The sequence below is a fragment of the Anser cygnoides genome, chromosome 18 (genome assembly GCF_040182565.1).
Source record: "Anser cygnoides isolate HZ-2024a breed goose chromosome 18, Taihu_goose_T2T_genome, whole genome shotgun sequence".
Taxonomy (NCBI): Eukaryota; Metazoa; Chordata; class Aves; order Anseriformes; family Anatidae; genus Anser; species Anser cygnoides.
The window spans coordinates 12,823,327-12,850,706 of record NC_089890.1 but is presented as its reverse complement, the minus strand read 5'-3'; the positions used below and the strand labels follow the sequence as shown (position 1 = coordinate 12,850,706).

The 27,380-nt window shown below is 43.4% G+C and overlaps 1 long non-coding RNA gene across 3 annotated transcripts in view; it reads left to right on the top strand.

Moving 5' to 3' along the window:
• The window catches only part of LOC106043777 (uncharacterized), a 195,142-nt gene that overhangs the window by 1,412 nt on the left and 166,350 nt on the right, over positions 1-27,380 (top strand). The window contains exon 2 of one of the 3 annotated variants that reach the window (XR_010825640.1): positions 19,707-19,774. This is a non-coding gene — a long non-coding RNA (uncharacterized lncRNA). Of the gene's footprint in view, positions 1-19,706; positions 19,775-25,528; positions 26,607-27,380 lie in introns of those variants that run through there. The other 2 variants (XR_010825638.1, XR_010825645.1) reach the window with 2 other exon arrangements.

The window sequence follows — 27,380 nt, the reverse complement described above, 5'->3', positions numbered from 1 at the left end:
TGGACAGATTCTGAATTTTCCAAGCTAAGCAGATGTTCTCAGCAGTTTAAGCAAGACGTGCAATGTGACTCGTAATTAAGCATGAGACACACAGGAAGCAGCAAGATGCTGACCCAGCTTCAGAAAGACTGTTTTTTTGCCATGTGTTATTGCTCAGTTTTGGCTGCTCAGCACAGGCTGTCCCGCAGCCAGACTGAACCATGGTGCTGTGAGCTCCTGTTTTGCTGAGGGCAGAAAATGATGGGAGAGCTACAAGGGTGAGGCAGAGCCCTGTCCCTTTCATTTTATCTGTGGAGGTTTCCTTTTTAATTTGTTCCCAGGTAGTCAACACCTATGCTAAGGCAGCCTCTTGGCATGCAGAGGTCTTCATCATCTCACTCTTTTCTCCAGGATGTGTAAGCACAGTTGACAAGAGTGGAGAGATTTAGGTAAGCTCCTCCACTTTGCTTGGTGTGAATGAGAAGGAAAAATGTCCATTAAGGACTCCTGAAGTCAACCTTTATTCTCTGCCTCCATTTAGAAACCCGCCAGCCAGCCAGGCTTTCATCTCATCCTCTCATTTCACAGACGTGTTGAGGAAAGACGAGAAGCACCATCTCACTGATGGATTCCATTGCCTTGGAACTGCATTTTCCTCCCATTGAAATATACTAGCCCTTAATAAAAAATAAAATATTCCTGGGATTTAAATGGTCTTTACACACTGCTGCCCTATAACTTAGAGAGAAGCTAATTGTTTTGCAAGAAAATTACCTGCAGCTCAGTCCCTTCCACTACCACTTTATCCTTTTCCTGAAGCAGCCAAGAAATGTGTCAACTCTTTCAAACACAGATGATGGTAACCATGTTGGAAAACATTCTGCCCTCTTGCAATTTTATTTTTTTTTTGTAATAGTGTTATCTTCACCTTAAATCAAACACACTCCACAACTCTTGCTAATTGATGCTATACTGTTCCAGGAGCAAATGTTGAAGCAAACAGCCTGAGTCTTTTATTTGCCTTTTTTTTTTTTTTGTCTTCCTTATAGTACTTATATATGGCAAATTTTGTGGTTAATACAGTAATTGAATTGTCTGCTGGAATTCCCCAGTTGCCATTGATTTAATTACTTGGTTGGGAGCATGCTAATTGTTTATTGACACTGTTCAGATCCTATGCTGGGGTTAGACAAATCTTCAGACTGAGCTGTGCTGTGGGCTGACAGCTCAGACAAGTTTGTGCTCTGCAGACTATGAGAACGGTCCTTGCTGCTAAATGCCAACGAGGCTTGGCTGTGCTCACTTGTGGCACTGGATCTGCCCAGCCTATTATGCCAGTGCAGAACAGCAATGCATACAGTTGCTCTGCATAATCAGTATATAAATACCTACATTTTCTGAGTCCAGTTCATGTGTTGGGTCCATGAAATCTGTGTGCACCATGATGCATACTCAGCTGACACTGATCCTGACCCACACCCATGGGCTGCAGTGGCTGTGTGGTAAAGTGAGGGAAGTCAAGATTATCTCTGGAGGAGATTTGTAGTTATTGCTTGAGACACACAGCAGCCATACAGTTCTGCTTGTCTCCCTAAGTGCTCCTCCCTTTATTTTTGGCATCTGTTGCCATAGGTTCAGTCTGTCATGCTGAGCTGCACTTATGGTTATCAAACATAGAAAGTATAGAGTGGAGATGTTTCAAGGTTGGCCCTTGTACGGTTCTCAAAGCCTTTGCTCATTGCATTGGTCGATGGTGTCATATCCATGCCATAAATGGTATCTGTACTCTGTAACTGAAGAGATATGTCTTGAGGGCTTTTATTTTCCACCTTATTACCAGGCATTAGCTATCATTTTGCCAGTGTTCACAGTTGGACCTTCAGGGCCATCTGAAGCCTGTTTTTTGATATGAAAAGCACGGTTTCTTCAATGAGCTTTGAATCAAGCTCTAACAGTTTCAAATTCAGTCAGAAGTGGAAGAGAAGGCCATTTGGAGAGGGGAAGAGGCTCTATGTATTATAATATCTTTATGCCACACATAAAATCCACTGTGCTGTTCTAATTTAAGCATGCACAGCATGATAATGTAGCGACATTGCCCGGCCGTCTCCTGATTATACTGTAGCAGAGAAATTTTGATTTAACCTTTTGCTATTCTGAAGGTCTCAGAAGGACTGTTTCTGCTGGATACTGTAATAGTTTTCATATTGCTAAATTTTCCTAACAAGTCTGCACTTTAATAAGGAGCTAAGAGCTTCAGTCCCTCCTGGCTTTTAATAAAGTGTATCACTGCAAGTCAATAGCCTGTCAAGTGCTGCTCACTGTGTGCAGCTAAAACAACTGACTTGAGGCTGTGCTGGTCCGTAACTGAGGGCTGTATACAGAAAGGTTTATGTCCAGCCCTGTGCAGCGAAGCTTTTGAAACAGACATGTGGAAGGGAGCAGCTTCTGTGTATGGTGCTGGGGCTGTTGGGCCAGGGCTGCGGCCAGGAGCTCTGCTCGGGGCAGCCCCTGCCACCTCCGTCACTCAGCTCTGGGTGGCCTGTAGTCAAGGAGGTCCTGCTGTCTGCGGGCAGCCTGTCCCAGCACTGATGTGGGAAAGGGAAATGCCAGAGGGGAGAAAGGAGCTGCTGGTTCTGAACATCTGCTGGCCCAAGGGGAAATATTGCCCAGCAGAAAGAAATCAATTTAATTTTGAAATTCACCACTGTCAGAGTAAGTGAGCACACATGCCAGGAAATAATTTGAGATAACTGTAAATGAATAGGGAGATTTTCTCGTTGATAATGTTTATCTCCTACAACTCCTAGCACCAATCTCAAACTGTTTTGCAAGCACAGGGAGGTGGAAGAGAGGGAGATCAGCTGTGCATGAAAGCAAGAACAGCACAGATCCTACCCTGCCAAGCTCCTGCCTTCTGAAATGGTGCCGTGCCTGCTGGTCAGTGCTCTCTGAGGCATTGCTTCATACTTGCTTTATGCAAGAAACAATCTCTCATCCCCTTTAACTGTAAGCCCCATCTGGAAAGAAGAGGCAGCTGTGTTAACAGCACATAGCACCGTGGTCTATGGAAGAAGAGAGAGTTTAGAGTCTAATCAAAATTACAGGATAGCAAAACCTTCTTTCTCCTTTTCAACTGTCTTCCAGTTCATCAAGAGTGACACGTTCACAGAGCAAATGTTTATGCTCTACCACTCCTGCCCCACAGAAATGGGACCTTCTGGCATGGGCTGACTGTCCCTCATAAACACAACTGGCTGGCATTTTGAATGTCCTTCACCTTCTGGAAGTTTCTTTTCACTGAAATTAAAGCTTCTCTGAAATCACAGTTTCATCGCCTCTTGAAAGAGTCTACCTTTAATGTTTCTGATGTACAGCTTTTCAGCATTTCTACCTCTGAAGAGAATTTTCAGAATGTTAACTTCTCATTCCATCAAATGGATGTTGAATTTTCCCATGGAACTCTGAAAGGAGCCCAAAATTAAACAGATGATTTGACCTTGTGGTATTGACAATGCAAAACAAGATTTGCTGTAAAAGTGTACAAATCTGTCTAAAAGTGTTTTTTTTTTAAAAAAAAACACTTTCTAATTAAGAGGTGTGAGAAGAGGATTATTTCCTGAAATCACTAGAAGCTTTCAAAACAACTTCTTGAGTTAATTGCTTGAAAAGGGCTTGGGGATATATACCCTTGAAATTGTAGTAAGAGCTATAGAATAAGCACATGACAAGTTTGCAGTTGTTTATTGTTACCAACGACCCAATATACGTAATATGCATTAGTATAAGGAATGTTTCTGTGTTCATCATGTTGTATCTGTAATTATAGCAGTGTTCACACATTCTGCTTTCTCAAAAGATTAGCTAAAGTAAAGCGTGGCTGCTCTCAATGGAAGGACATGTTCTGTCGTGGCAGATAGACAGACTGCCTGGCGAGCTTGACCTCTGCCAGGTGTTTTTCTGAGCCTCTGGTTTAGCAGCAGGTTTGGGCAGAGGATCTAATTATAAATCCTTTGGCAATTAAAACAACAGCTGTTATAATTAAAAGACTCCTCATTAAGTCACTATTAACTGCAGCTTAATGTGGGTTTTCAGTGAAATGAAAGCAGTGAAACCTTTTTTTTAAGCAAGCAAAGGTACTGGGGAACAACAGAATACTATTCAACAGAAGGTGAAACGTATTTAAAATTTGCTTTTCCCATTAGAATTTTTTTTAAAGTCCTCTATGGAAAAGTCAGACCAGGAATGCCAGGGCAGGAGCGTTTGCCTGGAACAGCTAAAGGCCCGGAGATGCAAGGAAGACACAAGAACCTTTGCTCTTGCAGGCCCTGTCTGTGGTGCTGGGGCAGCCGTCCCACACCCAGCACCTCCCGCTGCCCCTGCGCAGTGGCACCACGGGCCACCCGCAGCCTGGCCCTGGGGAGCGCTCTGTTGCATCTCAGCTCTCGAGCCAATGAGCAGCACAGACCCAACTCACAGGCTGGAGTTTTTAGGAAAGCTTTGCTCTTCCTCAGCGTTCAGGGAACTGCTTCTTCTCTTCCTGTGAAAACGAGCCCAGTGTGATACACTGAGCTCTATGTAGTGGAAAGCAACCCATAACTCTAGGGAGATAAAACCTTAACGGTGATGACTACATACGTGTGCAAGTGCTGTTACCATTCACTGCTGCAAGTGGAAGTCTTGGTTCATAATGAAGATTGTAATGTCTAATTAAAATAATGACTTTCAGCAATCTGATATCCTGGAATAGGTCATCAGGTGGTGGAAATTCCAGAGGGTGCCCCATAGAAAGGTACTGTTTTCCATGCCTGCTTGAAGATGAATTGCGCTCATCTCACAGATCCCCATGATTAATTGCAACTTCAGCCTTTTGAAATTGCAGTCACTGTCACTGGAAATTTTGTTGTGGTAGGGTCTCAGGTGAATCCTGTGAAGAGTTTCTTTGGCACTGCAATTCTTTTGGCTAGAGATGAGCTTTCTTTCTTCATTAACTACATTCATATTCTTATGTGAATGCTATAAAACCTGTTGTACTTCTGTGACGGGGGGCACAACTCCTGCATGCTGCCAAAACCAAGTGAAGCCCATCCCTGTCCAGAGAGTCAGTATAAGGAGCAGAGGAATATGTGTCGCTTGTCTTTGACATCTCATCATGGGAGGGTTTCAGCCTCTGTGATTTAATCAATTAGCCTTTCAGCTCTGTGATGTGCCAAGCAGTCTTAGTCCAAACCACCATCATTAAACAAAGCTGGGAGCATCCTTGTTCTTGCCAGGAATATATCTGGGGTCTACCTTTACAGAACCTACCTGGTACTGCATAGTCATGAGAATATGCTCCTGAATGTGTTTTTGTTTTCTTCCATTTCTGTAAAGATGTGGTTCTTGACATCAGCCCCTTGGATAGTGACCCAGAGGAAAAAAAAACACCGGGCTTCTCATCTCTCCCAGCTTCCACCAGCAGAGTGACATGCCTGCACAGCCAGTCTGATGGAAACCTAGGGCAATGTCAGCTTGTAAACCCGTTCAACCATAAGCAACCCAAAGAGGGCAGCAGCAAGGAAAATAAGCTAATCCTCCCAAGTTCATTCTAAGACAATGTAGCATTGAGTATCATAAAGCAAACAAGAAACCCAAATAAACAAAACATCAGGACCACTGTTGCAAGTTAGATTCACATTATTACAGTAACCTAAGAAATATTGTGAGTGGTCTAATAGATTTTTTAAGCTAATTCTCTGCTTTACAGGTGTGTATATATATATTTGCTGCTGATTAAACATTTTGCAGGAAGATGTACCACATAAGGGATTTTGCACTGGTATCCATGGAAACAATAGAATGTTTCCATCTAACATACATATTAATTTTTCCAAGCTGTTATTAGCTGTTCCTGCCAAAAGGGTTTAAAACAACTTTAAGAAAGCAAAATAATGTGGCTAAAGATGTGAAACAGAATCATAGTTACAGGGATCATGAGGAAAGTATTTTTTTCAGTTATTTTTCAAACTATGCACATGTGCGACAATTTTAGGCCACATCCTTTATCTTCATGAGAGTTAAGTTTAAGTTTTTAGCATCAAAAACTGACAGTGGTTTAAGTCATATCTGAATTGGCAGAAGACTTATTTGTATTCTAAGAAAGAAAATCAATATCAGAGGAATTCCGTAAGGTGAATGAGAAAAAACAATTGTCTTGTTTGATTACATCTATGCCCCATCCTTTACATCTCCATAATATCAACTTTTGGATTTTGCTTTTAAGAAGAATTTAAAAAAAAAATCATAAAAAATCATAAATACTTCAGTTTCTAGTTGGCTTTATTCCTCAGTTACTCTTTCTAATAAACCATCCTAAATTATCCCTGTGCACAGAAGGTTGGTGTTCTTCCTATCTATTTTCTCCACCTTACAGAAGCCAGAAGTTCAAAGAGCAAGACCTTTCACTTTAGTGATGGTAAACTTAGAGGGGTCAAGTCAACACAGTTCTACAGACTGTAACATGGGCAGGTGGAAAGAGCTCTAAAGATGTATAGACTTTGATAAAGAACAATAGCTCTTTATTTTGTGACTTTTTAGCCATATTCTATAGCAGTGCTAAGAAGATACTTTGTGTAGAAAAGTTCTCTTTTTAAGAAAATTGTAGAATTTATTCCTTCATGGACCATTGTGGCACCTACCTACATTTTATGGATCTCTTTCATTTCCCTGCTGATACCTTCTTGTCTTGTCTTACACCTGATCCTAGGAACCCTGTAGTAGCATAGGGACAGCAAGGTATGCCAAGCAAATGCCCCTCCTTACAGCAAATCCTTGTCTTGATGAACCCATCAGTGGTGCTCAAGGGCTTGGGATGATCCTCAACATGTTTCCCTTTTAAACACTTCTTTATGAGGGCCTGGCAAGCTGGGATTCAACTGGGTGGTCTCAGAAGTGACTCTAGTTTTGCAGTTTTCAGGTATGCTTAACACAGTGTTTTTATTCACAAGCTTGCGTAGGAAATATGTATTAGTCATTTTTGGTTGCCTATCTTTTGTTTTATGAGACTGCTGTTAATTTCAGTGGGTGAACACACATGAATCTGGCTGATGTGCTCCAGCACAGAGCAAGGGACCCCTAAGGGGGCAGGTTTGGAAGGAGGATGGTTCCTTCTCATCCCAGGCTCAGTGGGTGTGTAGGAGCAGCAGTCAGCAACTCTCTCCAGCAGCCTCGTGTTAGCGGTGGGACACCCCGCTCACTCCACGCTGGCAGCACCCAGCTCTTTGGGGAGCTTGGGGAGATACAGTGCCACAGATAAAACCTGATCACCTCCTCCAGCAATGTTTACATCTAAGTTTTGCCTTGGGACCATGCCTAGATGGTGGTATAGATGAGAGCTATCTGTCTGGAGAGAAACAGTGAGGAGTTGCAGGAGCAGAGGCAGGCTTGTGATCAGCAAAGACAAGCACTTCTCTCCTCTCCCTCTTCTCCAAATCTGCCTTTGTCTGTTGGCTGGTTTTGTTGACACTCATTACAGACCTAAGACTTCAGAAGGGACAAGAGGAACATGCTCATGTGCTGGTTGAGCTTATGAGAGCCAGTAACAATCCTCTGGAAGAAAGAGGAAAGACAGCAAAATCGACAAATGAAAAAGGACCTGGCATGATTTTTCAGCTGTTTTGCTTTCTGAAAAGATGTTAATCGACAAAGGCTTTAAGCTGTATGTTCACAGAAAAGCCATGAAGGTCTCATAAAAGTTAGACTTCAGTCAGAACGGTAATATGAGAGCAATGTCACATTGCCAGTGGTAGTAACTAATTCTTCGCTTTTGTAGAAAATAGGAAAGAGACCAAAATTACAGAGACAGGATTACGGCACAGTTGTAATATCATGATCATTACTTATTCCTTCAGCATTCGTTATTGTTAGATGAATCATAATGAACTCATCTGGCATTAATATAAATGTAAAAATGCAAATCCATGCAAATTCAGATGTAATTCAGCATTATTTAATGTACCGTTAAAGTTCTTCATGAGATTCCCCTGAAATGAGATCTTTCTTTGAAAGAGTCTAGCTATTACTGAAGAATAAAGAAGTGATAATTTGGCTATTGGGCACCTTATGGGACTAGCAGAGGTAACAGTTTATCATTGTGAGTGACTATTAAGAAGAGAGACTTCTTAATTTGGAAATTAAAGCTGAGCAATGTGAGGACACTGTAATTCCAACATCAATTAAAGGCCATTTATTTTCTTTTGCAGTTCAGTAATTGTGTCAGATCTGGGATGTTTTAATTAAGAGTCCATTTTATTGTTTCTCCTACTTCCTCAAGCTATTTATGCAACTTTGATCTACAATTTTTTAGGAAAAGGAGGCAGAAACTCTACAGGAGCTCCTCCAGCATGGCTAGCCTTCTTTCTTACACTGCTCCTCTTCCTGGGGAGCTGGCACTTCTGGAAGCCCCATGTCCTGCTCCTGGGACAGCGGGCACAGCCCTGCCACAGCGGGGAAGCTGGGCAAGCCTGTCAAGAGTTTTCAAGGGCTACAAGCTAAGCAGCTGAAGGAAGATCCACTCAAACATAATTTCAAATTGTCTCGTCTTCCCAAAGGCAGTGTGTTAGCATTTTAACTATTTTCCAGTTACCTTGCTCTAACAATCCATTCCAAAAGGCTTTGAAAAGCATCCTCTATCATGCTACCAGGGGTTAACAGGTTCAGCACTGACTTCTCTGGTCTTATTTCTGGTAGTATCTGCACATAACCCTACTTCGTGTTCCTTAGTATTTTAGCCACTCTTGCAGTTCTCCCTGGGTGGAGCCTCAAGCAGCTGTCATGGTTTAGACAAAATTCTCATTAAAGAAAAAACAACAAGCAGTGTGAGTGTCCTGTTTGCAGAAATCCAGAAAGTGTCTGCACTAAGAGAGGTGAGTAGAAAGAGCTTTTATGCCTTGCCTTTCACAGATGTACATAGGATACATTAATATATGATGGATGTGTAGCGTCCACTACACAGTAAGACTTAGCTGTGAAGAATGTCTTGAATTTGCCTAAGTTCAATTCAAAGGAAAACATAATGTTTTGTTCTTAATTGGAAGAACCTACATTAAAATTGTGGAAATACTTTTGCAATAGAATTTGCAGTTCTCACCCATGAGGCAAAGGTGCACTGATAAGTAGCTCTGCTTGGCTTTTCTTGCATGGTTTAAGATCACTTCACTAATGAAACCATTCCCACTTCCATCTTCAAAATAGTGGAGCCACCTGCCTCAGAGGTTTGCCCAGGCCAGTCCCAGCTGTCCAGGAGGAACAGAAAGGGAGCCACAGGGAGAACCTGTCATTTTCTTAGAGCAATTTGCAGGTCTGCAATATTGCTGTAAGTAACTATTCACTGTCCTTCCAGTCAAAAGCTGTACAGAACAAAGGAATATACTCTTTTAGTAGGCAATGTCTTGAAAATCAAAATCCAACTTACAGCACACATGAGATTCCTGCATGATTATCATAATTAACTTAATTACAAGTATTTGCTCACTTTTGAAAGATGAAGAACATTAAATACCTGATGTCTCTTTCTTTAACAAAACATCACTAGCCACATTAAAGCAAGACATTTTGAAAGCAGATCAGTTCTTGTTTGAGCAGCCACCTTCATGCAGAGAGTGATGAATTCACTTCCTGCAACCTCTTCTGCATCAGTTCCAATTAACGTATTAAGCATGACAAAGAGCTGGACGTATGCGAGTGTCTCTGCCGTGGCTGTGGAAGGTGTCCACAACTAGCCAGAGTGGGATAGAGCTTAATCTGTCAAATGACTGCAAGCCATGCTCAGCAAACAAGTGTAATTTTTTCATGTTGAATGAGCAAAACTGGAACTTGAAGGCAATGAGTTCAGAAAGAGAAGTTTTTTTTCTGTTCTGATTTAAAAATAATAATAATAATAATTAAAAAAAAAGTTAAATTTTGCACAACCAGGGCCAAACTGACTCCTAGTACAGAAACACACTCCTGTGTTTCTTTCCACACCCGCACTGCTGATCCACAGCAGGGGCTGCCACGACACGGGCGGCGCCCACACAGCAGCCCCGCAGCAGCCGTATCTCTTCTCCAGAAAAGGAACCAGTCTCAGAGGGGCTGGAGCTCTGTACAGCTCTGTGTACAGCGCTGGGACTTTTGTTCAACCCTGCAATGGATCATGAGAAAAAAAGTGTCTGTTTTACTTGGTGTCGGTGGTATTGATCTCTTCAAGCAGAAATTAATGGAAGTGTTTTCTTCTTTATTGCTTCAGGTCTTGCTGTCTAGAAATAAAAAGAATTTGCCTGTTTGTGATTCTCCTTGCAGTTACTTCTTACAACAATACATACCCAATGTTTCTCTGTCTTCCTTTCTTCCCATTTTTAAATGTACACATTTAAAGCATTTTGCCCACTGGGTATGGTTTAGAAAGAAAACTTCAGTACTTAATGCTGGGCAAAATGATTTCTGATAATACAGGCAAGCAGTGAAAGAATAAGGCTTAAATTAGCCTGCCCTCCAAGAAAGGGCACACATTTGCAATAGTAAGTAATGAATGAAAATTGTTGTTCTCAGTGTCTAGATATGATTCTCAACTAGTCTAACTTCTTTCAGACTGGAGAGATACATATCCTTTTGCTCAAAATGACAGGTTATGAAACTTATGAGCTTTTGGTGGCTGTTTTCGAAATGGAGTGCAACTTTTCATATTTAAGTGCTACCTATATAAATGTATAGTAAACATCTGGGAATATATATAGTGCATGGTTTTTGGATCAACCCTGATTTGACATACTCAGCAGTTTTCTTGCCCTTACTCTATTTCCAGCTTTTGTTTAAATGCTTCCCCTGATAATTGACTATGTAAAACTTCAACCTTGCAAGCAGCCAAGGATCAATGAGGGCTGACACTGAGCAGTGCAATATATGGGCTAATGGCTCCACTTTTATTGAACCAATTTAACACCCTGTGACAAGGGGCCCAGTCTTCCCCTTACTGGCACCCTACAAGTAAATCTGTCCCTGCTCCCCAGCAATATGTGCTTGATTTTAACATCAGCCATTAAGATTGTTTGTATGCTTATTCTTGCAGAGTTTGCTGAATCAGGGCCTCATCAAGGCGTATATCTAACAAAAGCAAGTACTGGGGGAAAAAAGGATAAAAGTCTAGCAGCAGAACCGTATGGAATATAATTGGCCACTTTCAGGGCCCTTTAATCAAACCGACACAGAGGAGGAGGATTTAGCCCAGCACTTCATGCAAACCCTTTAATTGCTCTGGATCCAAACCCACCATTGGTGTGGTGCCAGTGTCCCCCGCGGGACACCAGTGGTGGCCAAGGACAAGAAGCCAGCAGGTTCCCAGGCGCCTGCTCAGCAGGGTGGGACACTTCACAGAGATGTGGTTTAGGGCTGCATGAAGTTCCACCCTGCCTGGAACAGCTCCTGCAGCACCCACAGGGGACCGCCACAGGGCTGTCCTGACCCCCAACACCATCCTGCAGCATGGGGATGGAGCTGATGACCCTGAGGTCTGGGAGCACCAAGCCCATGTCCATTCACAGCCCTGAAAAAACTGGAACCCTCAAGTGGAAAGATTTAAAAAGTCAGTAGGTTAATATACAACTCCTGCTGTGTTAAGACAGCCCAGCTTTGTCAGCAGGATGTGCATGCTCTGCAGAACTCCTTCCCCTGCATCCATCTATTTTTCTGAGATAGCATTAAGTGGAGTTGTAATTTAATATTTAGGTTTGTTTGAGTTATGAGTTTGTTCTCATTTCTACCAACCGCAAACATATCACAGCTGCAGTCCTACCTTTCTAAATCCACCTGGTACTGTGCACACTGTGAAATTCTGGAAACTATTCTTTATTAATAGCATAAATCAAATCCTAATCTTTATTTCCTAACCCCTGGTGAGGTGTACATACTTCCAATATTTTTCCTGGCTATCTCCTGCACTTTTCAACCTCTCAACTGCAAGGACAGTGAGGCAGCAGCCACCCTGTGATGCTATCTAATTTTTAGCCATGTAGTTCAAGCCTTCCCTTGGCACAGAGCTCAGACCCTTAATCGTGTGGTACAACAGGCATTATGCAACTTTGATTTAGAGAGAACAAGGACGGTCTAGTACGTTACAAGCACTGACAAAAAGAGGCGTATTTTAGACTGGCTAAGTGCAGTCATACACAATCATGTATTTATAGTCATATTCAGTAAGGATTTGGTTCCTCTCCATTTTTTTCTGGCCTTCCTCCCAGACACCAGATCAAACTGATGCTCCAGGGTGCTCATGTGTAAAGCCTCATGGGATTTCTTGATGTTTTCTCCCAAAAGTGCATGGGGTTATTTTTTTTGTCCCAAGTTTTCCAGAAATTTGATCAAGTCTTGTATGCCCGTGCCATGTGTTTGTATGCATGTGTGTACACCACCTTGTTTTTCCAGATGTGGTAATTAAATTTGCCTCAGGCACTCAGAACAAGCCACTATGGATTTACAAAGAACTGTATGGCAGAGTTCAGGTTTTAGGTTTCACTTAATAAAGTTAATACGGGCTTCTCAATACAGTTTGGTGAAACTCTCACACTTGGGAGTAAGTTACCCTCCACTTGAGCATGAATTCACATAAATAAGTCAATGGAGATGGAGTACAAGTGTGGGAGTGATTTTAGATTTATAACTGAGACATATATTCATATGGTATCAAAATGTATGGACCTTGTGTTTCCCTGAGTTAGCTATATGCTAGTTTACATTGTAGGGTAGGTTGGCTATAAACTTTTGTGTCTGTTCAGTTACAGTCCTAACTCTTTCCTTTTGCATGCCTGTGTTCAAGTTACATTTCACATTTGTTCAGTTGTTCCCTTCCCAGCAATCCCTATGCAAATGTCAGAGCAGATTTTTTCAGCACTGCTCGTCAAGGACTTTGCCCAAGGGAGCAGAGTCCTTCTAAACACCTCTGGCCACCAACTACTCTTAGCTTAAATTTAGGCTCTTCAAAGACAAGATCACCTTGTTTATCATAGAATCATTAAGGTAGGAACCATCTGCATGTCTGAATGTGCAAGCTGAGGGTGCTTGGCTTGCCTTTTGTCTATTCACAGAGAGGCATCAATTATGGTGAGCTGAGTAATGTTTTCATTCCCAACCCTGCAATTATTGTGTGGCAGCTAGGATCTGGGCATGAGGAATGCACAGCCTGAATCATTTGGCGTGCAGAGGGTCTGTGTGAGAACAGCAGGCTAATAGCAATGATGCAGGGGATTGGGAAAGCCTGCCTCCCGGTTTTATGCAAAACAACTGGGAAATTACATGCTTTCCGCCTGCAGAGATTTTGAATGGTAAGAGGGTTTCACTGGGTGGCGATGAGGAAAGCTTTCCATCACTCAGCATTTTCCCTCCCAGCACAGCCTGGGATTTCGGGAGCAGTCACGGAACGGGCGCTGGGGCTGCCATACAGCAGAGAACTTGCAGCTGCTCCGCAGGGTTGCTCATCCACATTCACAGCAAGCAGCAGCAGCCAAATCTCAATCAGCAGGACCTGGCAGAGCTCCCCCAGTTTTGGAGCCATCGTGTCACCTGTCTGATGCCAAAATGGTGTCCTTGCCCTGGTCACTCCACCTTGTCCACTCTATCGAGGAACAGTGAGGAGAAACACCCCGGAGCTTCTTCATCTTCTTCCCTCCTGGACAAAGAAAAGTTTTCTTACTCAACTGTATTTTGTGACAACAAAACTTTCTCAGGAAGAACCTAGAGTTTTTCTGCAAGTGCTTGTGCACTGGGTTTGCCCCACAGTATCAAGTGAAAAGTTTTCTTCTAGCTTTCTTGTTGTCTGCTTGCTTGGCAGTCGAACTGAAGTAATGTGTTAAGTCCTTTCAAAAACCTCTTTTTTATCTGGGATTCTGATGGAGACAGAGATTATGGTCCACAAAAGTGCCTATGTGACTTAAAAGCAGAAATCCAGGACTTTCAGTAGGCTTTAGTTTGTTAATCATGTTTTGCTGCATTCTGGGAATAAGTGTTTACTTATTTATGCTGTCTTTCATTTGAGCTTCTCAAAACTACATGTAGAAATTCCTTGACAAATCTTCAAAACAGGCATAGAATTAGATAAAAATAGTTCTAGCCTTATTTTACAGAAACAGTGATTAAAAATAACACTTCTGATGCATTTTTTTTGTTGTTGTTTGTTTGTTTTTTGGTTTGGGGTTTGGTTTGGTTTTGGCTGAGTAGCCATTGAAGAGGAATCTCAGGCCTATTAGAGATCAATCAGTGGCATGATCAGCACCTGGCTGTTATAAAAGCCAGCAGGCTCTAACACCAGCTGGTTTGTAGAGCTGTGGAAAGTTGGAGGGTGTCAGTCCTGGTACCCTCTTAACAAGGCTGGGGTCAGCTTGGTGGGTCACCTCTCCGTTTCTGGTATCACAGACATGTACTCTCGAGGGCTTTCTGGATGGCACATCATTCTACTTTTTGCTTACTGTGGGGTTGGTTTTTTTTGGTGCTTAAAGCAAGAGCTAAGGATGCTAGCAAGAGAGGTCTGTGTTAGAGGTGGATGACCCAGTAGGTCCAGGTAAAGAGCAATAACTGATGGCTGTATTATGGCATGGTTTCCAGCCATCCTATAGGTGTTTTCTAGTCTGTTACTAGTTGCACAGAATTTGCAGAAGCTTTTGGGAACTATGCTGCTTGCTCAGCTAGAAGGTATGTGGGGAGCTACGTGTGAGTCCTCCCATGATTTGGTATGGAATAGTCTGTTGCCATGAATTAATTGGATGAGGAAGATAGACCTGTGCAATGACTGTTCTGTGAAGGGCATAGATAATGCTTATGGCTTCGCTTGCATTAATTCAGGGTGTTTTAAACTCCCAGGGGCTCTAGGCTCAGGAAAGCGATGGAACAAAAGCCGCCTTGTTTTATTGCACTTAAGTACTTCTGTTAACTAATAAACCGCACTTCAGATGTGGCATGACCTCAAGTACTCTTATTCCTCCTTTGTCAATCCAAGCCCTACATCTGCAGCCTCATTAGATGGTAAAGCAGCTTCATTAAGCCCTGCATGTAGAAGCAGAGCTGGTAGGTTTGTGGGCACTGTGCAGCAGCCACAGGAGTCGGGAAAACCTCACTGAAGAGCAAGGTGATTCTGCAGGTAGGTACTGGCTTCCGATATCATTAAAATGGGTGGTATCAGGCTTAATGAATTGAGGCTGGGGCCCTGCCCTGGCCTGCAGGACCTGTTCAGCTACTGAGCTCCATGTGCAGAAGATTTGTCATCCAAGGGATGGAGGTGCTGAACAATGGCCATGTGTTTTTTGGGCTGCACGGCTCAGGGGCTGGGTAGGCACTGCTCCCTACCACACTGGCAGGGGGCCCTGTGGCACCTGCCTGGGGTGCCCCAGCACACCTGAGTTGTTCTGCATCATACCTCAGTGCTCCCGTGGGACAGGAACCAGACTTCAAAGGTTCAGGGTGAAGAGCTGGGTAAATAACTGGGCACAACTTACTTTACTTCTTAGACCCCTAAGAAGGGCCTAGTATTCTCTGTTACCAGAGATGTTCAGGCAGATATATGTCCTAGCCCCTAATTCACACCTGCAATTTGAAGCTCCAGCTCTTTTTGCTTGGTGCTTTTTGACCTCTTCAGGGCTGTCTAGTACTGAAACAAAAAGCTGACATGGGACTGGGTCCTGGTCACAGCACAACCTCTGTCAAGCTGCCTCCACTACTCTAGTGCTGTTAAAGTCACCAGGTGTCTTGGCAGCAAGTGTGAAAGGCTCGGCTGGTGCTTGAGTGTCTGGGTGCTGGGAGGTGGGCAGGGTCTACCCAGCTCAGCACATCCCTTGCAGCACGCTGCTGACCGCAGGCCTCTGCTGACGGGGCTGTGGCCGTTCCAGGGTCAGCAGCTCCTCCCTCCCTGCCCGCAGCGGTGAGGATGTGTACTTTGGGCAAAGCCCGTCTTTGACCGGCTGGGCTCATGCCCTGCTGTTGTACTGGCCCTGATGGCAGCTGTTCCTGCAGCCCTGCGCTGCCCTGGGACAGAGAAGCCCTCCGGGAGAGGTGTGGCAGTTTGCCTGCCCTGCTGCTCCTGTGTGCCACAACCGTGCTTGGCAGGAGCCTTGTACTGCTCCGTCCTCCATGGGGAGGAAGATTTACCATCTGTGCAGAGCACGTCTGCTGTTACTGTTAATTTTCTTTTCCCTCAGGGAAGTGTGAGGGTATTTGAATGCATTCTGGACATTGCCAAATCATAGGCAAAGTACACTTTCAAACCCTGCCTCTCACAGACAAGGCTGGATCCTCAGCTGGCACAGGCACCCTTTTAAATTATACATGTAGAAACAGTCCCCCAAACTTCATCCGGTTTCCTTCATTTATGTCTAGAAACCTAGAATTATAATCAGCACTAAATTGTGGCTGGAATTGTATTACACAATAGCTTAGATCCTTGTTGCTGCTTTTGAATTTTCATTTTCTATTTTTTTTCCCACATAATGTTATATGTAGTCCTCAAATGTATTCCTATAGCTGGAAGGTGAATATCACCTTCTTTAATATAGTTTAATGGGACATTCTTTCCCCTTCTAATCCCATGGAAATAGGAGTTATACTGGATAAAACTGCACATGAATATTACCGTAATTTTGCTCTGTGTCAAAGATACGATCTCGTAAGAGTTTGACTGTACCACTAATTTGAGAAAAGGGCACAAGCATTAAAGCGGAGGTATGTAACCTTTAGGAGTCCTTCAGTTTGTATGGAAGGTATCTGGAATGCAAATTGTTGGGCATTATACTCTGAAATGTTCCAATAACTTTTGAACTGCAAAATTATGTAACTGTCACTACTGTGGTCACATATACCCCTCCTCCCCATGCTGCTCTTCTGTACCAGACTGCAAATCTGAAACACTGCTTGTAAGGGAAAGATGAATGCTATTAGTATTCAAATGTATTTCCTTGTCCATATGAAAAATGGAAGACTTCATTTCTAAAAGTAATTTTAGTGTTGTTACCTATTTATGGTGGATTCTGCACTCAGCTTGTATGAAGTAGAAGTATAAATATTCTCTCTAACCAATGGCTAAATCTTGGCCCTGGCTTTAAGACTGTGCACTGGGATAGGTCCATGTGAATAGATATATTTCTAAGAGGAATTTTGTCTTTCTTTGTTGGGTCCTAGGAGGTGCAAAATCATCTTCTGCAGTTGTTTGAGGCATGCACTGCTCTGTGCAGCTAATATATGACTGTTGAAACAAATTTCCCCCCTGCTATCTTGCATGCTTGAACACTCATGTGGGAAGAAAGGATGATTCTTCGTGTTTATGGAAGGCTGGGGTTGATCACAGAATGGCTTGGGTTGGTCACAGAATGACTTGGGTTGGAAAGGACCTTAAAGATCATCTAGTTCCACCCCACCGCAGGCAATGATGCCACCCACTAGACCAGATTCCCCAGGGCCTTGTCCAGTCTGGCCTTGAATGCCTCTGGGGATGGGGCATCCACAACTTCTCTGGGCAACCTGTTCCAGTGCCTCACCACCCTTACAGTGAAGAATTTCCTCCTAACCTCTAAGCTAATTCTCCTCTCTTTTAGTTTAAAACCTTTCCCTATTGTTCTATCATTACCTGTCTGAGCAAAAAGTTGCTCTCCATTTTTTATAAGCCTTCCTTCAGTATTGAAAGGCTGCTGTGAAGTCTCCACGGACCTTTCTCTTCTCCAGGCTGAACATCCCTGGCTCTCTCAGCCTTTCTTCAGAGGAGAAGAAACCTAGCTGACTTCTGTTTTGCATCTTCTCTAGACTCTTTTGAGACTACTGTGAGCCCAAGAAAGTGTCACTTGACTTTTCTGTGTTTTTTAACCCCCTGAATTCAGTAAATGTGACAACTCATTACAACATGCTCATCTGGGCACTGGTGCCATATGCGAATGCTTTCATAGTACTTTGAGGAACCTGATGTCCATTTACAATGGAAGGGGTTATATGTAATTTCTTCAAAGGCATAATTTCAAATCTTAATTATTGGCTAGCTACAGTAAAATGCTTCTTCCACTCAGAGCACAGAAATTTTCTTCTTTGACATCCATCTTTTTAATTCACACTCTTTTCCAGTAAGTAACAGAACAGGCTCAGTGGTCAGAACTCACCAGAATACTCCTGCTGATTCCATTTCCAAAACTGCTGATGATTTGCGGTACCTAACTTCTGTCAACTTTAAAAGGGGGGCATTCTCAGGAACTGAATGGTGGAGCAGTACCAAACAATCCCTGGTACAGCATCTCCAGCTGGGTACTGAAAAAGTAGAGGGATCTGAAATTGTGACTCAGATTACATAGGCTATGTATTAATTTATTTAGGAGCTTGACTCTTAGTGGATAAAACCCTCTTTGGCTGTGACAGCTGCTGGGAGCAATTGGAGCTCTGCATCTCTCTGGCATGTGCTCTGGTCTAAGATGTTTGTTGCATAACATTGTCATCCCAGGGACTCCTAAGACATCTCTCCTAACTTCCATTTTGACCAAAGGAGTTGTTTTTTTTTTTTTTTTTTTTTTTTCCTGCAAAATCTCAGGCTTAACTTCATTGGAAATGCAAAAATGCCAGGAATAAATGCTTTTTACAAACCTTAATCCACCTTTTTATCACTTATCAGAGCCTGTCATTCTGCCCTCCTGATATATAAATCTGGCCAGGCACAACACAAAAGCTCATATGCCAGCTGTTCACCACTGCACATGCATCTTCTGTGCTGCTGTCTCTGATGCCTTGGGAAAATGCTAACATTACAATTATCTTATGGTGGGTTTTAATGGAATGGGCTTTAAATGCTGACAGGTTTACCAAGTATTACAGCTCACTTTGAATCCTCAGTAGCCAAATTCAGCTTGCAGATTGTCAAGCATGACACAATTTGCATTTTTCTTAAAGAAAAAAGAGCATGGAAGAGCATTTGTGCTTGGTTTACAGGTCCCGGTAGTCATACATGGCTGCAGCAGAGGAAGTTGCTGCGTCTGTGCAGGAGGCACCTGCCCCAGAGCTCTCTGCGCCCAGCACACACCGCATCCTTGTGGGCAAAAAGCTCCGACGTGCGGAAGGACTCGGGGACCAAATCCCACTGAGTGGCACAGGGTAGCTCCAGAACTGGTGGTGCTGTTGGCAGAAGTACTCCCCCCAACCATTCCAGGCAGATCTGGTCTCTGTCTCGTGGGAGCTGGATACCAGCCATTGCCCCTCTGCCTCCCTGTCCCACCAGGCAGGGCAGGAAGGTTTTTCTGCTTCTCTGTCTTCCCAGGAAAAACAGGACAAAAAGGCTATATGGAAATATAAACAAAGTTTATGAATGTGGCTAAATGTGATGGAAGAGATGCTTGTAAATGTGGATAGAACTTGTCAGTGGCTCCTTAAAAGTGAATAATACCATTTTAATTTTTATCCTTGCTGCTATAGATAACAATAAGGTTATGTTGATGGAACCATCAAGTATAGTAAATGTTATAAGTATGATATGTTACTGCTAATTGTAGGCTAATTTAATAACAATGCATATGAAGAGGGCAATATTGCACTTTAATTCCCCATAGTAAATTTAATTGTATGGAAGAAGTGGAAGGCAAAGTGTTCTCAATAGAGTAAAATGATAGATACTGGGTTGCTCTTTTGGTACTGATTGCATTTCTGACTCCTTATGAGTCACTGCCATTTCACCTAATTAAGCGTCTCATCTGATATTTGTATGTTTACAGGGCAGAAGAAATTGGGGACTGATTGCTGGACAACAGCTCTGACTCTTCTATGTCAAAACAAAAATAAGGTGTTGTGTGTCCCCCCCCCCCCCCCCACTGAGGGAGGTAAGTTGAGAGTTGTATTGATGTAAAATGTCAATGGGACCGTGCACAGGAATTACACTTCTGGAGGTCAGTGGAAAGATAAGCCCCTGGTTTTTCCTTTTCATCAGGTTGTGAGAAGTCAGAAGCTGCTACTCACTGAAACAATTTTTTTTAATAGCTTTTATTCCCACCCCCCGTAAATATTGTAATTTACAGACCTGAGAAAGGACCAAATTTAAGAGAAGTTTCATTGGTTTAAGTGAATTTCTATTGCTCTTTAATTCCAGTCTCAAATACTTTGTTCTTATTTGTACTGCAGTTGCCTTTAACAGTTCTGGGACGTTTGGGAATCTGCAAATGCCACTCGCGTTCCCCGCAAGGCCCCTCCAGGCTGTCGGGGCGTGGGGCTGCCCCAGTGCAGGTGAGCAGTCGGGCTGGGATGGGCTCCTGCCTCAGGGAGGGGACCGGGTGAGCCCCCTCCTCCCCAGACGTCGCGCCGGGGGTGCTCCGGGAGGTTATGAGCAAAAGTACCAAAATCCCACCAAGGGATCTTCCTGCCTGTTTTGAGGCCCAAAAAAACCTTTATGTTCAAACCTCATTTATGTTTGAATCTCTGTTGATGGGCACATCCTGTTGACACAGCCACTGCTCTGCGGTGGCACCTCAGCTGGCAGCACCCCAGCTGCTTTTGAGAAGACCTAAGTGACTACAAGAGAGCATTGTGGCTCAATAATATTTTGTTTATTCATTGATGATTCTGATTTTCTTCTAGCATGCTCTTTGGCTGTGTAAAAGAATTCAATTTGCAATTTTACATTATTTATATGACCATATTAAGCCATCTCTTCTGTGAAGGGAATTTTTCATCCTTTTGGAAAACCAAAAACTGATTTAGACTCTTAAATAGGAAAAAAATATTCATACTGACTGCCTTTCATCATTTGCATCAATTATAAATAGCAAAGGAGTTTTGAATACATTTATAATTTGATGAAAACACCTAACATAATTAGATTACTGTTAAATACAGCATGTGGAACACTTATTCATGTGTTTCTCTTTAAGCATGAGGTTGAATGCCACCTATTTTAACAGCATTTTTTCAAGCTGGAGCGTGGGAGATATTCCATTGTGCCCTGAAAAAGACACTGCTCTTGGATCAAGCCTCCTCCAGGGAGGAATGGCTCAACGCCCCATGCTGGGACCTGCAGGACTTCAAGTCTGGCTCTGCAGTTCTTGAGACACTAGCAATTGAACCTGTTTTTTACTTGCATATTCTTCCCAGAGGTGATTTTAACTTCCAGGTTCTGTAGAAAGAGATGAGGAAGTAATCAGACTCTGTACAGGATGGGGGACAGCCACTGGTAGATGTCTCCTTCTGGATGGAGCTTCCTGCTGGGAGCCCATGGGGAAGCCTCCCTCTCTGCTTTCTTCTCAGCTTGGGAAATGAGAGTGGAAACCAGTCCAGAAGGAAAGTAGCTCAGTGTTCCCAAAGCCTCTCCTTAAATTTATTTTATCCAAGAAACTCTTGGTTATTCTCCCCTTATCTCGCTCGTCTTACGTTCCACCACAAGCCATTTGGAAGAGATTTCCTCAGAGGCTACTAATTCTGACTGTTTCCTATTGTGTTTGCTAATTCTTCTAATGCCTTAAATCAATCTGATACAGATATTAGTGAGATAATGAGCATAGGCTCAAAAAACTTGGCTGCATCTCCAGTGACCGCAAGCATTTCATGGCCCTAATGGAGCATGCGTTCTATTGGGCACATCAGCTATTGCACATATACGTTTTTTTCTTGTTAAAGGTAATCTCATATGCTCCCTATTTGTTATAAAGAATGATTACAGAGAGGATTGCCTTTGAATAATGCAAATATTCCAGAGTCTTACAAAATGCAAAACTGTTGATAAATCAGTTGTAGCTGAAACAAAACTGAAACAAACTTAAAAATATGACTCCGGCCTTTTACCCAAGCTGAATAAATAATTTCTAGTAGAAAACATCGTAAGGGTATTTCCACTGAATGTCTGAGTTAATGCATGCAGTGGTGACTGTCCCTGACTAACGGGACAGTGCAGTGGCTGGCTGTGCTGGGGGTGAGGAGTGCGGGCGGGGGCGGCGCTGCCTGCCCTGGCGTTGCTGCATGCAGCTGGGGGGCAGCAGGTGGCCACGGCTCTGGGGGGGGCTCCCTGGCTCCTGCAATGTGCAGCCCGTGCAAGTGGCTGAGCCGAAGGTAACTGGAGCACTAGAAGTTCCAACTCATAGATTTATTTTGAAAATACAACTTTGGAAAAGAAAAACAAAACAAAACACAGTGTTTTTAGAAGAAAATGGAATGTCTTGTGGATTTATACCTGGCAACTGCTGTTTACTTATTACACTCTAGTGACTGACAATGCTTTTCTTGGGTGCTATATGTCATCATCTTCAGAAAAAGAGTAAATTGTGCTTAAACCTCATTAAATTAGGCACAAACTGAAGAACTGATAAACAAAATGTTTCTGGAAAAAACAGGAGATTTTTCCTGGAAAAATTGAGAAAGTAGAATTGAAAGGAAGATTTTATTTTTTTATTTTTGAAATGTGGCAGAAACTCTACAGGCTCTTAGGTTCATCTGGAAATGTAAAAACTAATATATGAACAAAGTTATCCAGTCATTTATTATAGGTTTATTTCTCTCCTTTATATATACACTTGTGAACAAGACCACGTGTGCTTGTTTCGTAAGGGTGAAATGCAAGGGTTGTCGTTGCTAATTGGAAAACTATAGTTTCAGCTTAGTAACAATGAAAAAAGTGCACAACCCCACTTTTTCAATCAGACCAGTGTGTCTAATTAACACATGAGTGGGTTGCAGATTAGAAAACCACTTGTGTGTGTCTGACTGTTTTCTTTCTCCAGCAACATGGCATTATGTCACTAGTAATGATTACTAGAATTTTTCAGGGTGCCAATGCTTATGCAGCAATATTAATATTCATTGTGTGGTTTATTTCTACCATTAAAATGGATCAGTGATGACAAGCCTGAGGATGCTGCACAGCTTGCATGTATTGGTAGCAATGAGCGCTCCTGTGCTGCTTAGATAATTCAGGAGCGTGCTGAGACTTGGGCAAACCTCCTGAGGATCCCTGACCCAAGGTAAAAGTAAAAATGTTTTCCTGTGGGACCTTTGCTATGACTTGGATGTATGTGACTGCTGAGAGCTTCAGAGTCTTGGAGTTAGCCTGGGTCATGATCATCATGTGCCTTGAAGATGGAGGCCAATGCCATCCCAAGACCAGAAATATAAATGAATTTTGGGTCTTAAGGACTTGAGAGCCTGCTGACTGCTTTTGCATGCTATATCATGGGGTGACAAAGTGATGCAGATATCCTCCTGTGGTTCAGGGGCCGTGGTCCCCCCTTTGAGCTCGAGCCAAGGACATTAACAGCCAGCATGGCCACAAGTGGAGGCTGCATCCCCTGGGCTGCAGGTGAGATGCACAGCCATGAGAGCCATGGCTTCCCCTGTAGCACCTGAGGTTTCCGAGGGCTGATGCTTTGCAACTCAAGAAATGACATTTAACGGCCCTCGAAAAGTAGGTTCACTGACTTCAGAGCCATGTAATGTGATGGCAGACTCATCTGAATTCAGTCCCATTTCAGAGGTTAAGACAGCTACTGTGTAATTTTTTCCCCATGAGGTGATAACTCTGCCCACCAGGTATACTGAGATTCACTCCTAAAGAAAGGTGTTTAAAAAAAAAAAAAGGAAAAAAAAAATGGCTTGGACTTGCAAAGCCTTCTGAGTAATCCCTGGTATGCTCTGCTCCTTGAGGGATTCCCGGTGTTTTGCAGAGGCAACAGCTCTCTTTCAGCAAAAGCAAAGTACTGCCAAATCCATGACATGTTGCTGTGGACAAGATTACCTTCTGCTGCTGCTGGGGCTGGCAGTTAAAATTCTTGCTGAGCATCTTTGCCTTGAACCTGGTTCATCTCAGGCAACTTTGGTGACTGTCCTGCTGTCACCAACAACTCTGCATAAGCTTCCCAAAGGACAGTGGCAGCGGGGGCCCTGCCTGTGCCCCCAGCTACCACCTTGCTCCCTTCCCTCCCTGTGTTGCCCTGGAGCTTGGTGCTGATGCAGGTGTTCTCAAGTGACTTTGGAGCTGCAGCCAAGTGTTCCTGGCCAGCCAGGCATCCTTTGCAATGCATCCTTACAATTAACCTCACGGGGCAATGCTTGCCTCTCTCAGAGGGTGAGACTCCAGCCCAAGTTCTGCAGCCTTTTGTATTCTGTATCAGGCTTTCAAAGTTGCTGTTAGGATTCATTGTGGAAACTGTGCTAGGTTGTAAGGTAAAGCTGGACAAAATTTAAGTGTCAGGTGCAGAATCTGTAGAACAAAAAGCCTACAGAAGATAAAGGAGAACTAACAGTAGGCTTTTAGTTTAGTCAATTTCAGAGAAAACCGAAGAGACCATTTTTGGTCCTGGGAAGGTCAGGTTGTGTTTTTGCTTCTTTGATGTTGCCTATTAATGGCTGTTCCATTAGTTTAGTTCCAATAATGACTTGGTGCAGCTCTCCAGCTGGAGATTTCTTTCCCAGGAGTATTCTTCAAATGTGTTTCCAAATGCTCCTTCTACCCTTTAACGATCACTGGCTGCACCCTTGCACTTACCGTGGTGAAAATGGAGTTCCATGGCACCTTTGGACTAACGGAGTCACCATTTTGTAAGCTTTCTGGCTTCTTCCCAAAATCTATTTATGGACCACAGGATATTCAAAGTGCACGTGCCTGACTTGTAGGAAATCCAGCCTGATCATCTTGTGTGTTTGGAGTCTTTCCACAGTTCCAACAAGCTTGCTTTATCGATTGCTGGAGACACTTGTGACTTTTAAAAACCATTTATGGGTTTCATTAAAAGTTATTTCATTCAGGGGTTGACAGGATGATTCCTGGCTGTATTACCAGAAATCTAAGCACTGTACGGATAGGGAATAATAGGCACTATGGTAATGAAAAGCATCCTGCAAATATTCACATGTATGTAACTTTCACACTGCTAAACATGGTCCATTAGCTCTTGTGTGGATATACACATTACAGGGAGATGAAGATTCAGCAGGAAAGTGAAGGAGATAAAAATCTGCTGATTTGTGTCAGGAGACAGCCCATACCCTGTCCCAGCACTACCAGGTACAGCAAGTGCTCTCAGCCACCCGAGGCAGTAGCTTGCAGTGGTGACATCTCCATCCATTCTGCAGCAAGCACATGCACGGTTTTAGGCCCAATTCTTGTGAAAAGAAAATACCACGTTCCCCTAAAACTGTGAAATGGTGAAGAAAATTGTTGCACATTAACACGAAATTAAGAGTTCTCAAAGATTTCATAAGGGAAGAATGTAATATTTTAAAGCAGCTTTCTCAACTGTGGTTTAAATTATATTTTAAAGATAAAGAGAAACATGATTAATTTTGGAAGCTGAAGAGGACGTGTGACCTTTTTTGTACAGTCTTGTTTATTTTGGGTAATAAACAGACATTCAGAAGATACACAGCACTACTTTATGAGGAAAACAGCGAGGAAGAAATCTGACTGGAGTGCAGATATAGGAGATTAGTCAATTAGCAGCACAAAGGAGAAATGCAAAGCGTGTACCAGTGCTGGAAAGAGACTGAATGGTCCCTTATCTGTCAGCTCATCAGATAGCAGTGCAGTTATTTCGAGACTGAGTTGTTAGAAAGAAAACATTGTTCAGTAAAGAAAATATTCAGAAGGTTCTTTTTAATTTGGCAGAAAACGAGGCAATATGAGAAAGCTCTACCTGGCCTTATTACCTAAATTGGTACGTTTTCTTTCCTTAGGCTGGGGCTGTATTTTGTTTACGTTGCTGTTGAAAGCAGCTAACACTACGAGCTGTGTTTTGGCTTTGAGTCCCCTGGTTTGCAATGATTTTGGTGTGTGCACCCATGCCGGTGTGGGGCTGTTTCTCTCAGCCCCTCGGGGTGCCGGCAGGCTCCGCAGTTCTGTGGCTGTTGCCTGGCAGCTCTGCCCCCCACCAGCTGCACCCTGTCCCCCGGCAGTCAGCACAGTTGGGTATGTCCCAAAGGGCATTTGCTCGCAACTTGGCGGGATGTGTCATGGCTAAAAAATTAAATGCAGCAATGAAAGTGTCTGATCTATAACCATCGTGAGAGTATACGGCATCACCTCCCAGCTGATGTTAGTGCGCTTTGGCTTTTCGCTGAGAAGTTAACAGACTTGGCCACTGTCCTTTGGGTGAGTATGATGTAGCCAAGGGCTTTTCTTTGGCCCCAAGGCTCATCATCCTTAGTATCACAACCAAACTTGGTGTCGTTCCCGAAAGGGCCGCGTAGCCTTAACAAAGCAGCGTCAGCATGAGTTACTCGTGTCAACAACACACCAAAAAGGAAGTCTTTTGTCTTCCCTTTCCCACCAGGGTTAACCAGCTTAGTTTAGAAAGGCTTCACCTGCCTGCTGGCACGCCAGCTGTGTCTCAGACACGGTAATAAGGGGCTGGTGAGGGGGTGTTCCCGGGGGTGGGCAGAGTCTCCTCTCCTCAGTGAGGCGCTAGTTGTGCCCTGCCATGCTGGAGAGGTGCGTGAAGCGGTGGGCTCGGAGCCTGGCTCCCCTGACGGGAGGGAGTCCGGGCTGGTGGCCGGGGGGCAGAGGGGCTCTCAGCACTGCTTCTGCTGTCGGCCTGTACTGAGGCTGAATGGCAACAGAGGAAATCCCTGACTGGATGAGAACTCTCGGCAGCTGCAGGCCTGCCCAGTCTTACAGGTTTATCAAACATCCGTTTTTCTTGGTAAGTAAAATGCTCTCATTTGCTCTGCTTCGAGTTCTGGTAAAGGTTTCAGCTGGGGAAGAGGTTAAGATTCAGTAGGGGGAGCATACTGAGTTTTTTAATGGCTTTATCAAAAAGTGAAAACGTACTGTTTAGAAATCCAGCTGTCTTTGGGGGAAGTGCATTTACCTTAATGCATGTGCTGTGTCAGATGGCTTCCTGGCTGTTGAGCGTAGCCACCAGGCTGGTGAGGTGCTCAGCCCTGCGCATAACACCCCTGTACTCGGTGTTACCCTCCTTGAGAAAGCTGAGGCTGCCAGCCGAGCTGGGTCCCAGCCGCATGTTCTGCACGGCCCCTTCCCCTCTGACGTGCCCTGACGCTACGGGCCTGGTCTATCTTTACAGAAGAATGCGACAAGTCTGTTTAAATGTACCATAGACATTGCTTCTTCCTCCTCTGGTGAACGCAAATACCTGTATTTTTAATGTTTGCCTTGGTGTTAGTCGTGTTAGTGGTGTGGTATTGAAGGAATGTGAAATGTGTTCGGTTAATATTGTATATTCTCCTTTAAAACTCTTGAACCAGATGAGAACTAGGCAATGTGCAGCTGGGGCATTATTTAAATCGGTTTGGAAACCTCATGATAATATTTAAATTACTTCTCAGTTTAATCGAAATATTTACTTCTGGGAAGGTAGAAGATAGAGTCAATACCATGAAGGTTTGGTTTGCAAGCAATGCCATTGCCACGTTGGGTGATAAATACCAACTTGCATAAAAAATAAATGTGTGGA